The 16,743-nt window shown below is 39.2% G+C and overlaps 1 protein-coding gene across 2 annotated transcripts in view; it reads right to left on the reverse strand.

Annotated features, from left to right (window-relative positions):
• GALNT7 (polypeptide N-acetylgalactosaminyltransferase 7) overlaps positions 1 to 16,743 on the reverse strand; it is a 148,024-nt gene that overhangs the window by 97,340 nt on the left and 33,941 nt on the right. The gene's annotated exons all lie outside the window — the stretch shown is intronic.

Below are 16,743 nucleotides of genomic sequence, written 5' to 3' on the forward strand. Positions count from 1 at the left end.
GAGATTAATGTTGTTTTCATGCCTGTTAATGCAACGTCCGTTCTGCAGCCCATAGATCAAGAAGTAAGTGTCATTACTTAAGAAATACATTTTGTAAGGCTATAGCTGTCATACATAGGGATTCCTCTGATGGATCTGGGCAAAGTAAATTGAAAACCTTCTGGAAAAGATCCACCATTCTAGGTACCATTAAGAACATCCATGACTCATGGAAAGAGGTCAAAATATCAACATGAACAGGAGTTTGGAAGAAGTGGATTCTAACCCTTGTGGCTGACTTTGAGGGGTTCAAGACTTCATTGGAGGAAGTAACTGCAGATGTCGTGGAAACAGCAAGAGAACTAGAATTAGAAGTGGAGCCTGAGGATGGGACTGATTTGCTGCAAGCTCATGATCAAACTTGAAGAACTGCTTATATGGATGAGCGAAGAAAGTGTTGAGATAGACTCTACTCCTGATGAAGATTCTGTCAAGACTGTTGAAATGACAACAAAAGGACTCAGAATATCACGTATCTTGGCTGATAAAACAGCAGCAGGGTTTGAGAGGACTGACTCTAATTCTGAAAGAAGTTCTTGGGGGTAAAATGCTATCAAACAGCATCACATGCTACAGAGAAATCGGTCATGAAAGGAAGTGTCCATTGATGCAGCAAATTTCATTGCTGTCCTATTTTAAGAAAGGGTCAGTCATCAACATTGAGCCATCAACACTGAGGCAAGACCCTCCACCAGCAAGAAGATTACAATTTGTTGAAAGCTCAGAATAGGTTAGCATTTTTTTTTTTTTTTTTTTTTTTTTTTTTTTTTTTTTTTTTTTAGCAATGAAGTCATTTTTTAATTAAGGTATGTACATTAAAAAATTTTTTTTTAATGTTTATCTTTATTTTTGAGCAGAAAGAGACAAAGTGTGAGTGAGGGAGAGGCAGAGAGAGAGGGAGAGGCAGAGAGAGAGGGAGACGCAGAATCTGAAGCAACTCCAGGCTCTGAGTTGTCAGAACAGAGCCTGACGCGGGGCTCAAACTCATCAACTGCGAGATCATGACCTGAGCTGAAGTCGGATGCTCAACCGACTGAGCCATCCAGGCGCCCCAAGGTATGTACATTTTTAAAGATTGGGGCGCCTGGGTGGCGCAGTCGGTTAAGCGTCCGACTTCAGCCAGGTCACGATCTCGCGGTCCGTGAGTTCGAGCCCCGCGTCAGGCTCTGGGCTGATGGCTCGGAGCCTGGAGCCTGTTTCCGATTCTGTGTCTCCCTCTCTCTGCCCCTCCCCCGTTCATGCTCTGTCTCTCTCTGTCCCAAAAATAAATAAAAAACGTTGAAAAAAAAAAAAAAAAAAAAAATTAAAGATAAAATGCTACTGAACACTTAATAGACTACAGTATAGAGTAAATATAGCTTTTATATGCACCAGGAAATCAAAAAGTTCTTGTGACTCAATTTATTATGATATTCGCTTTAGTGTGGTGGTCTGGAACCAAATCCACAATATCTCTGGGATATGCCTATATTCACTAGTTATTAGTAGACACAAACTAATGGATTATACAGTCACATGATATAAAAATGAATTTTTGACGGACGTAGGATGGATACAACACTTCATTCATTTAGATTCTACTTATTTGGAATTGTCGATTAGTAACAAGGTTTAAGTTTACCTTTGAATTTTTTACAAATTAAGTGTTTGCTAAAGTAAATCAGTGGTTGCAAAAATATTAAAGGGAAGAGCTAATATTGAACCATCTTAGATAGAAACAGCATATGGACATCATTCTCAGTAATCATTAAAGCCAGCTTCAAAGATAAGAATGTCTGTAAAAATGCAGTTGATACTGTCTATCAAACCTAATTACTACAACAGTTTCAAAATAATTGACAAGAAAAATTACAGTTTTTAGATGGTTCTGTAATTCTAACATTTCATTAGACAGAAATGAGCCTCTTGATTTTAAAAGGTAAATCTATCACATAACTAAAGATATTTAGTTATTCTATCACATAACTAAAGAATTCTTGAGACTGGCATCCTGTCAAGATAGTTAAACCTACAGCAGTATTAAATTTTCCCTAAGTGACCTTACTTCCCAAGGTTGATTTTTTTCATATCAATTTCAGTTGCATGTAACTTTATCCTTCTCATAAATGAAAACATAGGCATGTTTTCATTTTATGCCTTTGTAAGGTTGTCTGGAGAAACAGATTCACACAAAGGCTTTTTCTGTTTTGCTTGTTTTTTTAAATATAAGATTACTGTCCTCACAGCTAGAAAAAGATACTAAGATCACCGCCGCTGGAACTGTAATCCCAGAATGCTCCTTGAAAGGATTCCTTGAGCCCAGCAGTCTCCAAATCCCAGACTTCTCAGGTATTCGGGTCAGCAACGTGCTCTCCCCCAGCTAGCAGTTCTGATCCTTACTTAATTCAGTTCCCCTACAACTCAAGTGTATTAAAAAGAGAAAAACAGGGGCGCCTGGGTGGCTCAGTCGGTTAGGCGGCCGACTTCGGCTCAGGTCATGATCTCGCGGTCCGTGAGTTCGAGCCCCGCGTCGGGCTCTGTGCTGACAGCTCAGAGCCTGGAGCCTGTTTCAGATTCTGTGTCTCCCTCTCTCTGACCCTCCCCCGTTCATGCTCTGTCTCTGTCTCAAAAATAAATAAACGTTAAAAACAAAAATTAAAAAAAAAAAAAAAAAAAGAGAAAAACAGGTTTCAGAGGGTTAATTCAGAACCTCTTGGAGAGTTGGATTGGCTCCTTCAACTAACCTCCTATGTGCACCCGCTATGTTCCTGGTAGACTCACCTCTGGAGGTAACAGAGATAAAAGTCATAGCATCTGCCTTTTAGGAGCTTAGATTCTGATGGGGGAGAAAGAAAGCAGGCAATTATGATAGGGTTACAGAAAGGAATGGGTCCACGCGTCCAAACCACAACTTGGCTACATGAACTGGCATGTGGCCATCAGTGAGGCTACAGGTATTCCTGAAGTACAAGCATGGCGAGATGCCAGTATGTGTTGGTACTGCCTCTGGTATTAGACAAGTGTTGAATAACATTTTGGAAAATACCATCCAACCACTGGGGCCAGAAGGAATATAATGGAAAAAAAATCCATGAAACTGCAAATCTGGGAGCAAGCAAAGGACAAGGGTGACAGGTTACTACTTACTGCTCGATTCCTTCAAGGTATTCTACAAATTTTCTGCTGCCAAGTGCCAGTAACCTGACTCCCTACCAGACTTGAGAACCTGGCTTTGGATTCTTGGTTGGAACAGCTCTACTGAGAGTGTACGTAATGTGTACATGGACCAAACATTGTCACTTTTTCTTATAAGGGCTCATCTGGGCCTGTGTCTTTCTTCTGTTTGAAGATTTCTTAAACTCTGGTGTCTTCTTAGTACCCTCAGTCCCCTGCAGACTCCGTTTAATCACACTAAGATCTTGTTCTTGCTCTCAGAACACACTTTGTGGCCCAAGGGAGCAGGCTAGCTAGAGATAAGAAGCCTGAAGCCACCATAACCTCACAGAGTGATCTGGGTCAAATCACAAGTTAATGACTTCTCTAAATAAAGCTTCTTAGGTTATCAAAATCCAAAGACTGAAATATCACAATGTGGACGCTTAAGAGTTTTTAAAGAGCTTTGTACTCTGTCTTTTGAACTGAACAGTTGTAAAGGAAACACTTGACCTTCTATTAAAACATCAAGAATAAAGGACATAGTCTAATGATTACATCTTAGTTATGTTTTGCAAAAAATAAAATAAAATAAATAACATTGGGTTGTGTACTATTTTCAGAGGCATCCTGATCTTTTTTGCAAACCAGAGACCGAGGCTTACTAAATTTGACCGGAGTAGTGTTAAAGCCTATATGTTAACTTTATAAAGTAAAATACTCAACATTAATAAAGTACAGTATCAACATTTCAGAAAATGAAGAATCCATTTAAACTTCTCTAAAAAGCCCTCAGTCTAAAATTAAAGTTACTATGAAATATTACGAAGAATCCTTCTTAGAAATAATAGCAAAGGATGTTCACGTAATTCACCTAAAGAAAAAAAGACTTTTAAAACTAAAGTTGGTAAAAACAACTAGATTTGACGTGCTGTATGCATAGCAGTGCTTTACTATTTATCGGAACAGTTGTATTTTTGTCATTTAATCTTTAATTTCGTAAGACTGAATTTTATTACAAATTTCTTGGTTGGCAGCCTTTCAAATATTACTAAAAAGTAATCACCATGTAGTTATCAAATTATAGTTTTCAAGACATGGGCAAACAGTCTCCTTGATTTGATTGTGGAGTACAGTGCATAATAAAAATATCAATCTGGGACTCTTCTAAGACAATGTATGATTATTCATATTTGTTCATCACAGCTCGATTGTATTAGAGACTACTGCTCATTGCCTGATCAGTTTTTACAAACACTGCCAGAAAAATAATAACTCCTTTTTTCTTGCCGGCTTTCAGCCTAGTTCTCTTTAACATTCATAAATGGCAAATACTTAGCTTCTAACAAACTCCCAGGTTTGTGGGGAATCGTTCCTCACTGAAGAAGCCTGAATAGCACAGAGTTGAGGATGGGGTTTATCAGCTTTAAGTGTGCAGTAAAGACTCTGTCCAGAATAAAAAGAAAAATACCACTGGATAGGAAAACAACGTAAAAAAGAGAAATCAATTTTTTTCTTATTTAGCTTAAGGATCTTGAATATGAAGAGTACACCAGAGCACTCAAACAGTGTGTCTTCCGTTTATCATTTGGTCAACTGAAAACTAATATGTACATATTCTCAGACAATATGTTAGCAGTAACTTAAGCAACCCTTATGTCCCAGTACATTATATATACAATTATGTACCCTTGCCCAGTGTGATTTCTTCCTGAAGTGAGCAAGTATTTTAAAAAAGAAAATCAGGGTTGTGGTCCCAAGATTTAGTACTTTCCCTAGAAAGTATTTTAAAATTCCGGTTCCTGTACTCAGTCTTAAGAAACCTATTTTTGAAGAAATAATCATTCTCTATTTCATGCCCAATGATGAACAGAATACAGATGGAATTTTCAAACACTGAAGTCACGCTACTATCTTCATTGTATTGTGTTTATAAGTTGAAGAGATAGATCTTAAAACATTTTTAATCATTTTGTTATTGCAAATCATATCTTAATAAGCTATTACATTCCAGCAAAAGAGGGCATCATAGCCAATAAAAAAGAGAAGTCAGTGAAGTGAGTCAGAAGATAGTGGCAGAACAGAGGAGTCTGTGTGTGACCTGCAGTTAATCCCTTGATCTCTTTGGATCTCAGTCTGAACTTTGCATTTGTAAAAAGAGAGGCAAAACTAGATGGTAAAAAAGAAAAAAAGAATCAGTGGTTGCCAGAGGTGGGGTGGGGATGAACAGGTAGAGCACAGAGAATTTTCAGGGCAGTGAAAATACTTTATGATACTATAATGATAGATACAGGTCATTATACAGTTGCCCCCTGAACCACAAGGGTTTAAACTATCATGGCCCAATTATACATGGACTTTTTTCTCTTAATAGAGTACAATGCTGCAACTATGTTCTCTTCCTTAGAAGTTTCTTAACATTTTATTTTCCCTAGCTAATTTTATTATAAATACATTTAATATGTGACACCTATAACGTACAAAATACGTGTCAAACGAGTGTTTACATCAATGGCAAAGCCTCTGGTCAACAGTAGGCTATCAGTAAAGTTTTGAGGGAGTCAAAAGTTATATATAGATTTTCCACTGCCCAGGGATTGGAGTTACTAAACCCCCCACACCCCGCCCCATGCTATTCAAGAATCAACTATACGTTGTTCAAACCCAAGGAGTGTGTAACACCAAGAGTGAATCCTAATGTATGTACTATGTACTCTGATTATGATGTGTCATTGTGGGTTCATCAATTATAACAATGTGCAACTCTGGTTGGTGGGGGAGGTGTTAGTAATAGGGGAAGCTATGCAAGTGTGGGGTCAGAGGGTATAGAAGTCTCTGTACTTTCTTCTCAATTTGACAGTGAACCTAAAGTTGCTCTAAAAAGAAGTCTTTGGGGCACCTGGGTGGCTCAGTCAGTTGAGCGATCGGCTTAGGCTCAGGTCATGATCTCACTGTTTGTGAGTTCAAGCCCCGCGTCAGGCTCTGTGCTGACAGCTCAGAGCCTGGGGCCTGCTTCGAATTCTGTGTCTCCCTCTCTCTCTGCCCCTCCCCCACTCATGCTCTGTCCCTAAGAAATAAACATAAAAAAATTTTTTTAGAAGAAGTCCTTAGAAAGAATATATATTCTTTTACTTATATAATGTGTGTGTGTGTGTATATATATATATATATTCTTTTACTTATGTAAGAATATATATATATTATTTTACTTGTATAAAGAATGTATATATATATTCTTTTACTTATGTAAAGAATGTATATATATTCTTTTACTTATGTAAAGAATGTATATATATATTCCTTTACTTATGTAAAGAATGTATATATTCTTTTACTTATGTAAAGAATGTATATATATATTCTTTTACTTATGTAAAGAATATATATATACATTCTTTTACTTATATAAAGAATATATATATACATTCTTTTACTTATATAAAGAATATATACATTCTTTTATTTATGTATGTATTCTTTTATGTCTATATTCTTTTATTATATATGTATATACATATATACTATATATATATGTCTAGATAATCTAAATTCAAGACTCTGAACTAGAAGCCACATAACCATCCTGATCACTGTTTAAAAAACTGCTTAAACAGACTGTTTCAACAATCTGGAACTTTAAGATGCTTTTTAAAATCTAGTAGTTACTTGTAGGGCACTATGGATACCCATTACTTTTTTTAATAGTCCTTGTTAATTACTTGTAATTTCTGTAGACTTACAATGATTAAGAAAACAATTATCGATTAAATAAGTTGCAAATATTTAATTGTTAAATTCACTCGCCCAAAATTTAACTTTTATTAAAGTGCAGTCACTTCATATAAAATTAGTGTTAAAAACCACACATTTTTCTCCATATCCTCAACTAATCTAAAATAATCCTGGCGTTACCTTTGGATGACCTGAGATTTATTATTTTTCAGTGTAGTACTTGTGCTGCCCTTGTCAGCTCGATGTAAAAGAAAAAAGAAAGCTATTGTGACTCACCCTACAAAGAATGCCCATAAAATTACAGAGCAGTCAACCATACTGCCTGCTGATAGCTGGCAGTCTTGTCATTAAAGATAGGAAATTTTAACCTGAAATTCAAGGCTTGAATGTGTTTTTCGCACTTTGAAAATTGATAGGCTGAAGAACTTTTATACCGGATCATGATGTCCAGGGATACATTAAAATAATTACAGTAAACCCAACTGCTATTTCGTTACAGATTTTTTTAAGACGTTTCAAGATAGTAGCCCATGATGCTACATAGACTCATGCTAACGTCTAAAAGACGTGGAGAATGAAAGTACATATAAAATCCAGTCATGCCCATCACAATGAAATTTCAATTAGCAAAAGTATTTAGGCAATGTGTGCGTGTGTGTGCATGCCTGCACACGTCACCAGTGTGGTATTCTTATTCTACACTTAATTTCCTCAGAAACTAAAGATTAATCTGAAAATCCATTTTGTTGCCAACCCCTGTTGTTATTGAAAATCCACACAATGTTAGTATATGGTACTTTCTTATCGGGTATGTTAGACATGATGAGCAGTGTGGTCGAATACTGGGATGTCCGATTTGTCAGTGGAAGACAGGTTTATATATCATTACTCTGTGGGAAAGCTCATCGTATGGACACGTTCAGTCACAGGTAAAATGAAGAAACAGGACTGGTTCAGTGGTTTTTAAAGGTTATAATCAACGATGTACCTTCTTCATGCCCAGACTCACACACAGAGTTTTACCTCAGTAGAACTAGTGGGGGCGGGGGGGGGGGGGGGGGGAGTACAGACAGGAATGCATATTTTTTTAAATTTTTTAAATGTTTGTTTATTTTGAGAGAGAGAGAGAGCGCGCATAGGAGGGGCAGAGAGAGAGGGAGACACAGAATCCGAAGCAGGCTCCAGGCTCTGAGCTGTCGGCACAGAGCCTGATGTGGGGCTCGAACCCACGGACCGTGAGATCATGACCTGAGCCAAAGTCAGAGGCTTAACCAATGCAGCCACCCAGGCTCCCCAGGAATGCATATTTTAAAAAAGTTTTGAGGTGGCTGTAGACAAGCACCCTCAGTTAAGAACTCCTAGAAATGGTTATTTTCAATACAAGGACAAAGTAAGACAACGCAAAATTTAGAAAATCATCACATGTGGCTATTGAACACTTAACACGTGGACGAGTCCCAACTTGAGATGTGCTGTAAGTGTAAAATACACACCAAATTTTAAAGGAAAAAAGAATTTAAAGGATCTCAATTTTTTAATATTGACATGCTGATCTGGCATTACTTTGGATATGTTAAATAAAGTATGTTAAAATTAATTTCACCTCGATTTTCAAAACTTTTGAATGCGGCTACTAGAAACTTACATCATGTATGTGACGTGCATTGATTTTTCTGTGGGGCAGCACCAGAATAGTATTTCAATAAAGTATCTTTACAGAAAACATTTCATTTTCAACATTTTTTTAAAAATTTTTTTCAACGTTTTTTATTTATTTTTGGGACAGAGAGAGACAGAGCATGAACGGGGGAGGGGCAGAGAGAGAGGGAGACACAGAATCGGAAACAGGCTCCAGGCTCCGAGCCATCGGCCCGGAGCCTGACGCGGGGCTCGAACTCACGGACCGCGAGATCGTGACCTGGCTGAAGTCGGATGCTTAACCGACTGCGCCACTCAGGCGCCCCTTCATTTTCAACATTTTAATGTTTTGTTGAAGAATCAAAACAGAGGGATGAGACTAATATAGCAAATAGAAAAGGGAAAAGAATAAAAAGGATAAATGTGATTTTCTGCTCTCCTGGGCTCCTGATAAAGATTTGGGCAAAGGTTATACCATTTTTCATTTTGCTTTAGGTAGGTTTATGAAAGAGTCAATGTAGGTGAGTTTCCAACCGTTGAAATTCTATCTGCCTCAAACACATGCTCTCTGCCCACAGGGATTCCAAAGCATAGGTTTCTCGGCATCCTTCCTGCCAGGAAACAAGTGCTCATTCTTCTGGCTGGAATGAGTCATGTTTATGCTACAATGTTTCTGTGTAAGTATAATTAAAGAAGTATTTCTCGAATTGTTAGGTGCCCGGCTCCGCCTGGGCACAGAGGCATGCGAGGTCAAAAACTTTCTGTGCTGGTACCTATGCAGGTAGGCTAGGCGTGGGCTGTCAGAGGAGGTGAGAAAGGAACCTGATAAAATGGCCTCAAGGTCATCTACACATTCCCGAGGAAGGCAGTGACGGAGGCTGGGTAAGGCTGCCAGCGATAGGGAGAGCAGATTAGGTGCTGGGGAAGTACTGGCAGGTGCCAGGGAGTGGAGACACACCTGCAGTGTTGACAGTGAAATCCGGCTAAGTGACCATCTTCCTTTTGGGGCCAGGTAACTACTCAAAAATGTCAGTGGGACACTGTACATGTTCACAGAATCAGAGAGGAGCAGGGTTATTGGCAACGTACTGCATTTTCCAATGCTGGTCTTGGGAGCAAGTGAGAACAAAACCGACAAGGAACTGGTATAACATAGAAGTTCTACTTCTCCAGCCCGGCAGGAAAAAAAATACTGAATAGCTAAGAAATGGGTTGACCCGATGCAACCTCACAACAATTAAAAGTGTGGCACCAGTGTAGGTAAGAGACAGATTAATGAATCACGGTTTAGAAACAGACACAAATGCATGTAAGAACTAAGTATTTAATAAAAGGCGGTACTTCAAAACTTCAAATTATTTAATAAATTATATTGGGGCAACTGGGTAAAAGAACTCTAAACCATTCTATCCACCAAAACAAATTCTGGAAATGAATAAAGATTTAAATGTAAGAAAGAATTCATAGAGGTATTGAAAGAAAACAATCTTAAATTGAAGGACTTTCTACACACGGCACCAAAGGTAGAAACCAAAATAAATCATTGGTAGGTTTGATTATAGAAAAAAAAAATTTTTTTTTTTTAAATTCTCTATATCCAAAGCCACTGTAAAGTTTAGCTGGAGAAGGCAGGCTAGGCACATTCTCATCTTCCTGAGAATTTAATTTAAGACATAGGTACAAGAAAGGAAACTTGTAATAAGAGAAAGGCATAAGCAGAAAGGAGTCTTTCTGGAAGACAGGAAGCAAATGAGAGAGGGCTGAGACATGAACCAGGTTGAAAGAGGGGCTTTGGAGATGGATGCCAGTCCCGTGAAGACTACAGAGGACAGGGAAACTTCTGGAAAAGCTCTGGTCTCAGAATGCCCAGGTGTAGATGAGCAGGAGAGTGAAGGTGGGTCGAAAGGGTACAGATGCTAATATTCTCATTTTATAAAGTTGGGGGTTGAGAGAGGCTGATAATGTAATACAAAAACAGGAGATGAGGTGTGTTATTTTGAGTCATAAAGAGAAGAACATTTAAAAATCTCAACTTTTAGGGGCACTTTGTGGCTCAGTTGGTTGAGTGTTAGACTTCAGCTCAAGTCATGATCTCATGGTTCGTAGGTCTGAGCTCTGCATCAGGCTCTGTGCTGACAACTCAGAGCCTGGAGCCTGCTTCAGATTCTGGGTCTCCCTCTCTCTCTGCCCCTCCCCCACTCGCACTTGGTCTCTCTTTCTCAAAAATAAACAAACATTAAAATTTTAAAAAATCGGGGCGCCTGGGTGGCGCAGTCGGTTAAGCGTCCGACTTCAGCCAGGTCACGATCTCGCGGTCCGTGAGTTCGAGCCCCGCGTCAGGCTCTGGGCCGATGGCTCGGAGCCTGGAGCCTGTTTCCGATTCTGTGTCTCCCTCTCTCTCTGCCCCTCCCCCGTTCATGCTCTGTCTCTCTCTGTCCCAAAAATAAATAAAAAACGTTGAAAAAAAAATAAAAAAAAAAAATTTTAAAAAATCTCAACTTTTACTAGAATCAGAGGTAAAAAAAAAAAAAAGAGTAGGTCAAATTTGCATCTTTTATTTCAAGGAGCAAATAGAAATTTTCCATTGTTAAATCAAAAACAGGAAGAATTGCCTATTTTCTAATGCTATTGGAGAAACAGTCTAGACTGTAGTTTTTCACTTTTTAAAGATTTAAATCTTTAACCATGAGTAATATTTTAATTTAGAATATGAAAAAATGGGGTGTCTGGGTGGCTCAGTCAGTTAAGTGCCTGACTCCTGATTTTGGCTCAGGTCATGATCTTAGGGTTTGAGGGATAGAGCCCTGTATTAAGCTCCACCCTGTGGAGCCTGCTTGGGATTCTCTCTGCCCCTCCCCCATGCTCATGCATGTGCACCCAGGCTCTCTCCCAAAATAAATAAACTTTAACATATAAAAAAATAAAAATAAAAATGAAGGACAAAAAGCTGTCCAAGTATTTATAATATATATATGGCAACCAAAGTGTCAATAGTCTTAAATCCCAGACACCCCTCAACCCTCCACAAAAAAATCTCTTGCGAATTTTTAGGAAAAAACAAACACATCTACGGAAGAGAATGGGGGAAAACATAAGCGGGTAATTTACCAAAGATGACTTCAAAAGGTTAGCAATAAAAATGATGTCCAACCTAAAATTTTTTAAATGTTTATTTATTTTTGAGATAGAGAGCTAGAGTGCAAGCCAGGGAGGGGCCAAGAGAGAGGCAGACACAGAATCTGAAGCAGGCTCCAAGTTCTGAGCTGTCAGCAGAGAGCCCAATGTAGGGCTCGAACCCACAAACTGCGAGATCATGACCTGCGCCAAAGTCAGACACTTAACCAACTGAGCCACCCAGGTGCCCCTGCCTGACTTTATTAGTAATATAAAAACAGGATTTCTTTACCTACAAAATAGACACAATATGAAATGATAATGTGCTTTTCATTTATTAGTAAGAGAATAAACTCACACCTGTGTAAAAGGCATACTCTTTGACCCAACAATTAAAATTCTAGGAATGGAGGTGCCTGGCTGGATCAGTTAGTAGAACATGTGACTCTTGATCTTGGGGTCATGAGTTTGAGCCTCACATTGGACGTGGAGCCAACTTTAAAAAAAAAATTCTAGAAATTTATCCTCAGGAAATTATAAGGCTACGGACGAGGGGAGACAAGGCAACCTATGTACCACATATATACATATAACTCAGTCAGTTGAGTAAACCACCTCGGCTCAGGTCATGATCTCATGGTTTGTGGGTTCAAGCCCCGTGTCAGGCTCTGTGCTGACAGCTTGGAGTCTGGAGCCTGCTCCAGATTCTGTGTCTCCGCCTCTCTCTGCCCTTCCCCTGCTCGCACTCTGTCTCTCTCCCAAAAATAAACAAAACATTTAAAACAACAACAACAAAAAAGGACGTGTATACAAAATGAGCTATATCTCTTACAGAACGGCTTACAACAGCAGAGGGGTGAGAAACAACCTAAATAGAGCTTTGACTTAATAACTTTACTTCTAAATAATTTAGAAAGTATTGAATGAGGGGTGCCTGGGTGGCTCACTTGGTTAAGCGTCCGCCTTCATCCTGCAGTCCATGAGTTTGAGCCCTGTGTGGGGTCTGTGCTGTTAGCTCAGAGCCTGGAGCCTGCTTCAGATTCTGTCTCCTGCTCTCTCTGTCCCTCCCCCACTTGCACGCGCGCTCTCTCTCTCTCTCTCTCTCTGTCTCAAAAATAAACATTAAAAAAAAGTATTTAATGATATGGAAGATAAGAGTTTTAAAAGAAAAAGACTGAATTATGGATGTAAAATGAGTCACCTCCCCTTTTTCAAAAGTGTTTATGTATTCTATATGAAAAAATACATAGATGTGGGCAAATGTTAGAATAATATACACCCAAATTTAGCAAGTTACCTTCGGTTAATAATTCTTATTTTCTTCTTCTTCATAGTTTCTACAAAATTTTGAACCGAGAAAACATTTATGATGGGGCAACTTTCATGGCAGGATCACTTTCGTGTTGCAGTAGCAGGCACATCACTAGCCTCAGTGACAGGGCAACAGGTCCCCTTTGGAGAAGTTCTAGAGCCTACGACAGTCCCAGGTACTGAAAACAGTTATAACTGGGACAGCTAGGAGAAAGAAGGAGAGGGCAAACTATCGCATTCCAGACTCAAGTCAACACACGGGGCAACACAGAAAGATAGCAGACGTGGAGTCCGCTTACTGGATGGTAAACTCCAGCGACCCAGGGACAGGAGACGTAAATGGAGAAGCTGGGACGGCCACAGTGACAGACAGCAAAGCGCCCTCTTCCACGGAGGGCCCAGGTGACGACAACAGTGGTTTCCAAAGACAGCAGCAGCAGAGGCTATGTCACATCTTGGCTGCCAGCTGAGTTGTCTAAATCCAGAACTACTCAGTGGGAGGGAGACCGTGGACTGGTCAGTAAGGACAACCTGTCCTCACCCCACCCCCACCCCCAGCAACAGGCCTCTCGGGGCTACTGCACACTGTGCAGATGTGAGAAGGGTAACTCCCCCGCATCTTTCCATATTCCTTTCTATATTTGCCATTTCTTAGAACCCAGAAAGGCAGAACACTCTTGAGGAACCTACAGATGAGTCTGAGAGTCCAGATGCACACAGTGGAAGCAAGCAGGCCTCTGAATGCTACTTCGTGGTTTGGGGACTGGCAAGAGCGGTCATCTTTCTGAACCTCTGTTTCTTCATCTGTAAATCTGGGGCCACGATGGTACCAATCTCAAGAGGATGCTGTGAGATCAACACAAGCTCCTAGTGTGTATCCGACAAAACAATAGCCTTTGTGAGGAGAGACTGGGCAGCATCCTGTCAAGGGCCAGATCATACGGCGGAACAGATGCCGTAACTGGCCCAGAAAAGAAGAAGTTGTTGCGAGCTGGAATGCACAGGTCAGGCTTCCTGGAGAAGAGGATTTGAACTAGACTTTGCCAGCTAGCTAAGAATGGAAAAGGCAGGAAACAAAGTAAAGAGGGTAAGCACGAAAGGCGACTGCATGATCAAAGGCGGGGAGACAGGCCCAGCCCCTCTTTAAGTGATTTTTCAGGCTCTAACCCCTGTAGATCTGCACTAGGAATCAACTCACAGGCTAGGGGAGAAGTAGGTGGCAGTGGTTTCTGCCTTCTACAACGTATGGTGCAGGGCTGGACCCACAACAATCTGTGCTTCTCTTTCAGAGAGTTCTCATTCACCCTAGCTGTCTGAGTAGCCTGGCGTTGAGGATGAGTCAGGAAAAGCACTTTTTAAGTAATGTTTGCTTCCCAAGTTTTCAGAAATACAAGAGTGTTTCCATTTCTCAAAAGGAAAATGGTTGGTATCGTACAATATCAAGGCTGCTACGAAATAGCAATAATCACCATCAGAAAAAAAAATCAATGCATATTATGAACTTGAAAATCAGACTTCCTGATCAACAATTCATAAAGATAGGATCTGTTGTATTTTCTTTTAGAAAGATTTTCCTCTCTTCCTCACTTTAGAAGTGCAAGATCAGACCTCCATTTATAATAGGGCTGTCCCTTTTCTCAAAACTTCAAAAGGCACAAGGACACCGAAGTCTGAAAGTTCTCTGCCTTCCTGTTGAGGAAAGGCTGCAAAATGGCATCCTAATGAGAGCTGATAAAAAGATGTTTGTTGGGGCGCCTGGGTGGCGCAGTCGGTTAAGCGTCCGACTTCAGCCAGGTCACGATCTCGCGGTCCGTGAGTTCGAGCCCCGCGTCAGGCTCTGGGCCGATGGCTCGGAGCCTGGAGCCTGTTTCCGATTCTGTGTCTCCCTCTCTCTCTGCCCCTCCCCTGTTCATGCTCTGTCTCTCTCTGTCCCAAAAATAAATTAAAAAAAAACATTGAAAAAAAAAAAAAAAAAAAAAGATGTTTGTAGGGTTCTGGACAACCTGGCCAGAGCATTGCTAGGCACTCCAAGCCAATTAACAGGGAAGGTTGTAAGACACAATCAGGAATTACTAGAAGAAGGGTGTTTTTTCTAAAATGTCCTCTTTGATATCACTTGTTGGTTATATGCTCTGAATGGGAGTTGGCATTTCCATTAAGTTAATACAATGTTGAAGTGAATCCTATAGCCTGAAAATGACTTACTAGTTTGGCTCAATATAGAAATAGAATATAACCCAGTTCTCTTTGCTCAAAATAGATCATATTCTAGTCATACAAATAGCTGTGAATTCATTCAAAGCACTTAAAATTTCTTCTTTATTTTTGTCCGGATTCCATAAGGCAACAAGGTGCCTTCAGAACAGCAAGTACTTTCCAATTAATCATATGTGGGTTTGTATTAATGTTTGGCTCTTCCATTTCCGATCTGTGTAACTTTGGCCAAGTTTGTAATTAGTTAATTTATTAGTTTAAAAATTCTACCTCATACTGAAAAGAATATGAGGTGGCCTACCTAAAAACAGTTCGTAAAACTATGATTTAAAAAATATTAGGCAGAAAGGAGAAATGAAGGCAAGAAAATCAGGGGAAAAAATACAAAATTCATTCTAAAAGATATTACACAGTTGCGAAAGGTAGGCAAAAAAAACAAAATGGCTCTGAACTTAAAGACATTAAAGTCAAAAAAATAATTTACAAAGCCATTAGGTAAACCACTTTATCTGAATAAATTTGAGATGGATCACAGATCATGACGGTTTATTGTAAGAATTAAATCCTCAATGAAAACACCTATCATAATCCCTAGGACACAGTAGCTGTCTCCTAAATGTTCTTTCTTTCCTTTCACTTAAAATTCTCTGTGATACATCTATTTTAAGCTGAGGTTCAAAAGTGGTATTTGAGAAAGACTCTTCTAATCTTTTTCCCATTTTGAACATTACTTTTGTCTCACTGAAATAAAAAGCAACACTCAACCGTCTACCATCTAGAATTTCAGGATTACAGAATCTTGTACTAAAAATATGGAAATAACTCTATCCTACAAAATATACTTCCTGCAACGTCCTTTATGAGTAGACATTCACTCCCACTCCTTAGCATATTCTAAAGACCAGACAGGCATTAAAAAAAAAAAAATGCTATTAGCAAGCTGTGAAGGATACATGCTATTCAAATAACTAGAACAACACAGTCTTGCACATGGAACCCTAAAAAAATGTGTAGGAGGTTGTCAGTTCTTTGATATTAGTGTGTTAATTAGGATTCCCTAGAATAAAATGATATGTCAAGTGAGATATTCATTTGTTTTTTTTTTCTTTCTTTAAAGAATAGAAACCTACAGATTTTAGAAAGCAGTGTCCAAGAACAAAGTGGTCTTAGAACATGACAGCACGTATGACATACAGATAGCTGAAAATAGTTTTAAAACAGATTAATCTCAGTGGCTTTCTTTCTGCCTTAACTAAGCAAGGGAAGATCTGGCTCTCTGTAATGGAAAGACCTGACATTTTCGTTCTCTTGGCATAAAATTGTCATGTTGCAAAAGGTGAGTGACTTTCAATAGAATGCAATTAGATGAATTCCAAGGGCTGCTACAGAGTTAGACATATAATTGGTTAGCTAAATGGCTTCTTCCACGTACAAAATAGAAGTTTAATAATTTCTTTAGCTATATAAAAATCTCTCATTTTTATCTAAATGGTTAGGGAATGAATTCTTCAGGTTATGAATGTTTGCAACAACTGGTGTTTTTTTGTTCTATACACGAATTGC

This window comes from Neofelis nebulosa, chromosome 3, assembly GCF_028018385.1.
Source record: "Neofelis nebulosa isolate mNeoNeb1 chromosome 3, mNeoNeb1.pri, whole genome shotgun sequence".
Classification (NCBI taxonomy): Eukaryota; Metazoa; Chordata; class Mammalia; order Carnivora; family Felidae; genus Neofelis; species Neofelis nebulosa.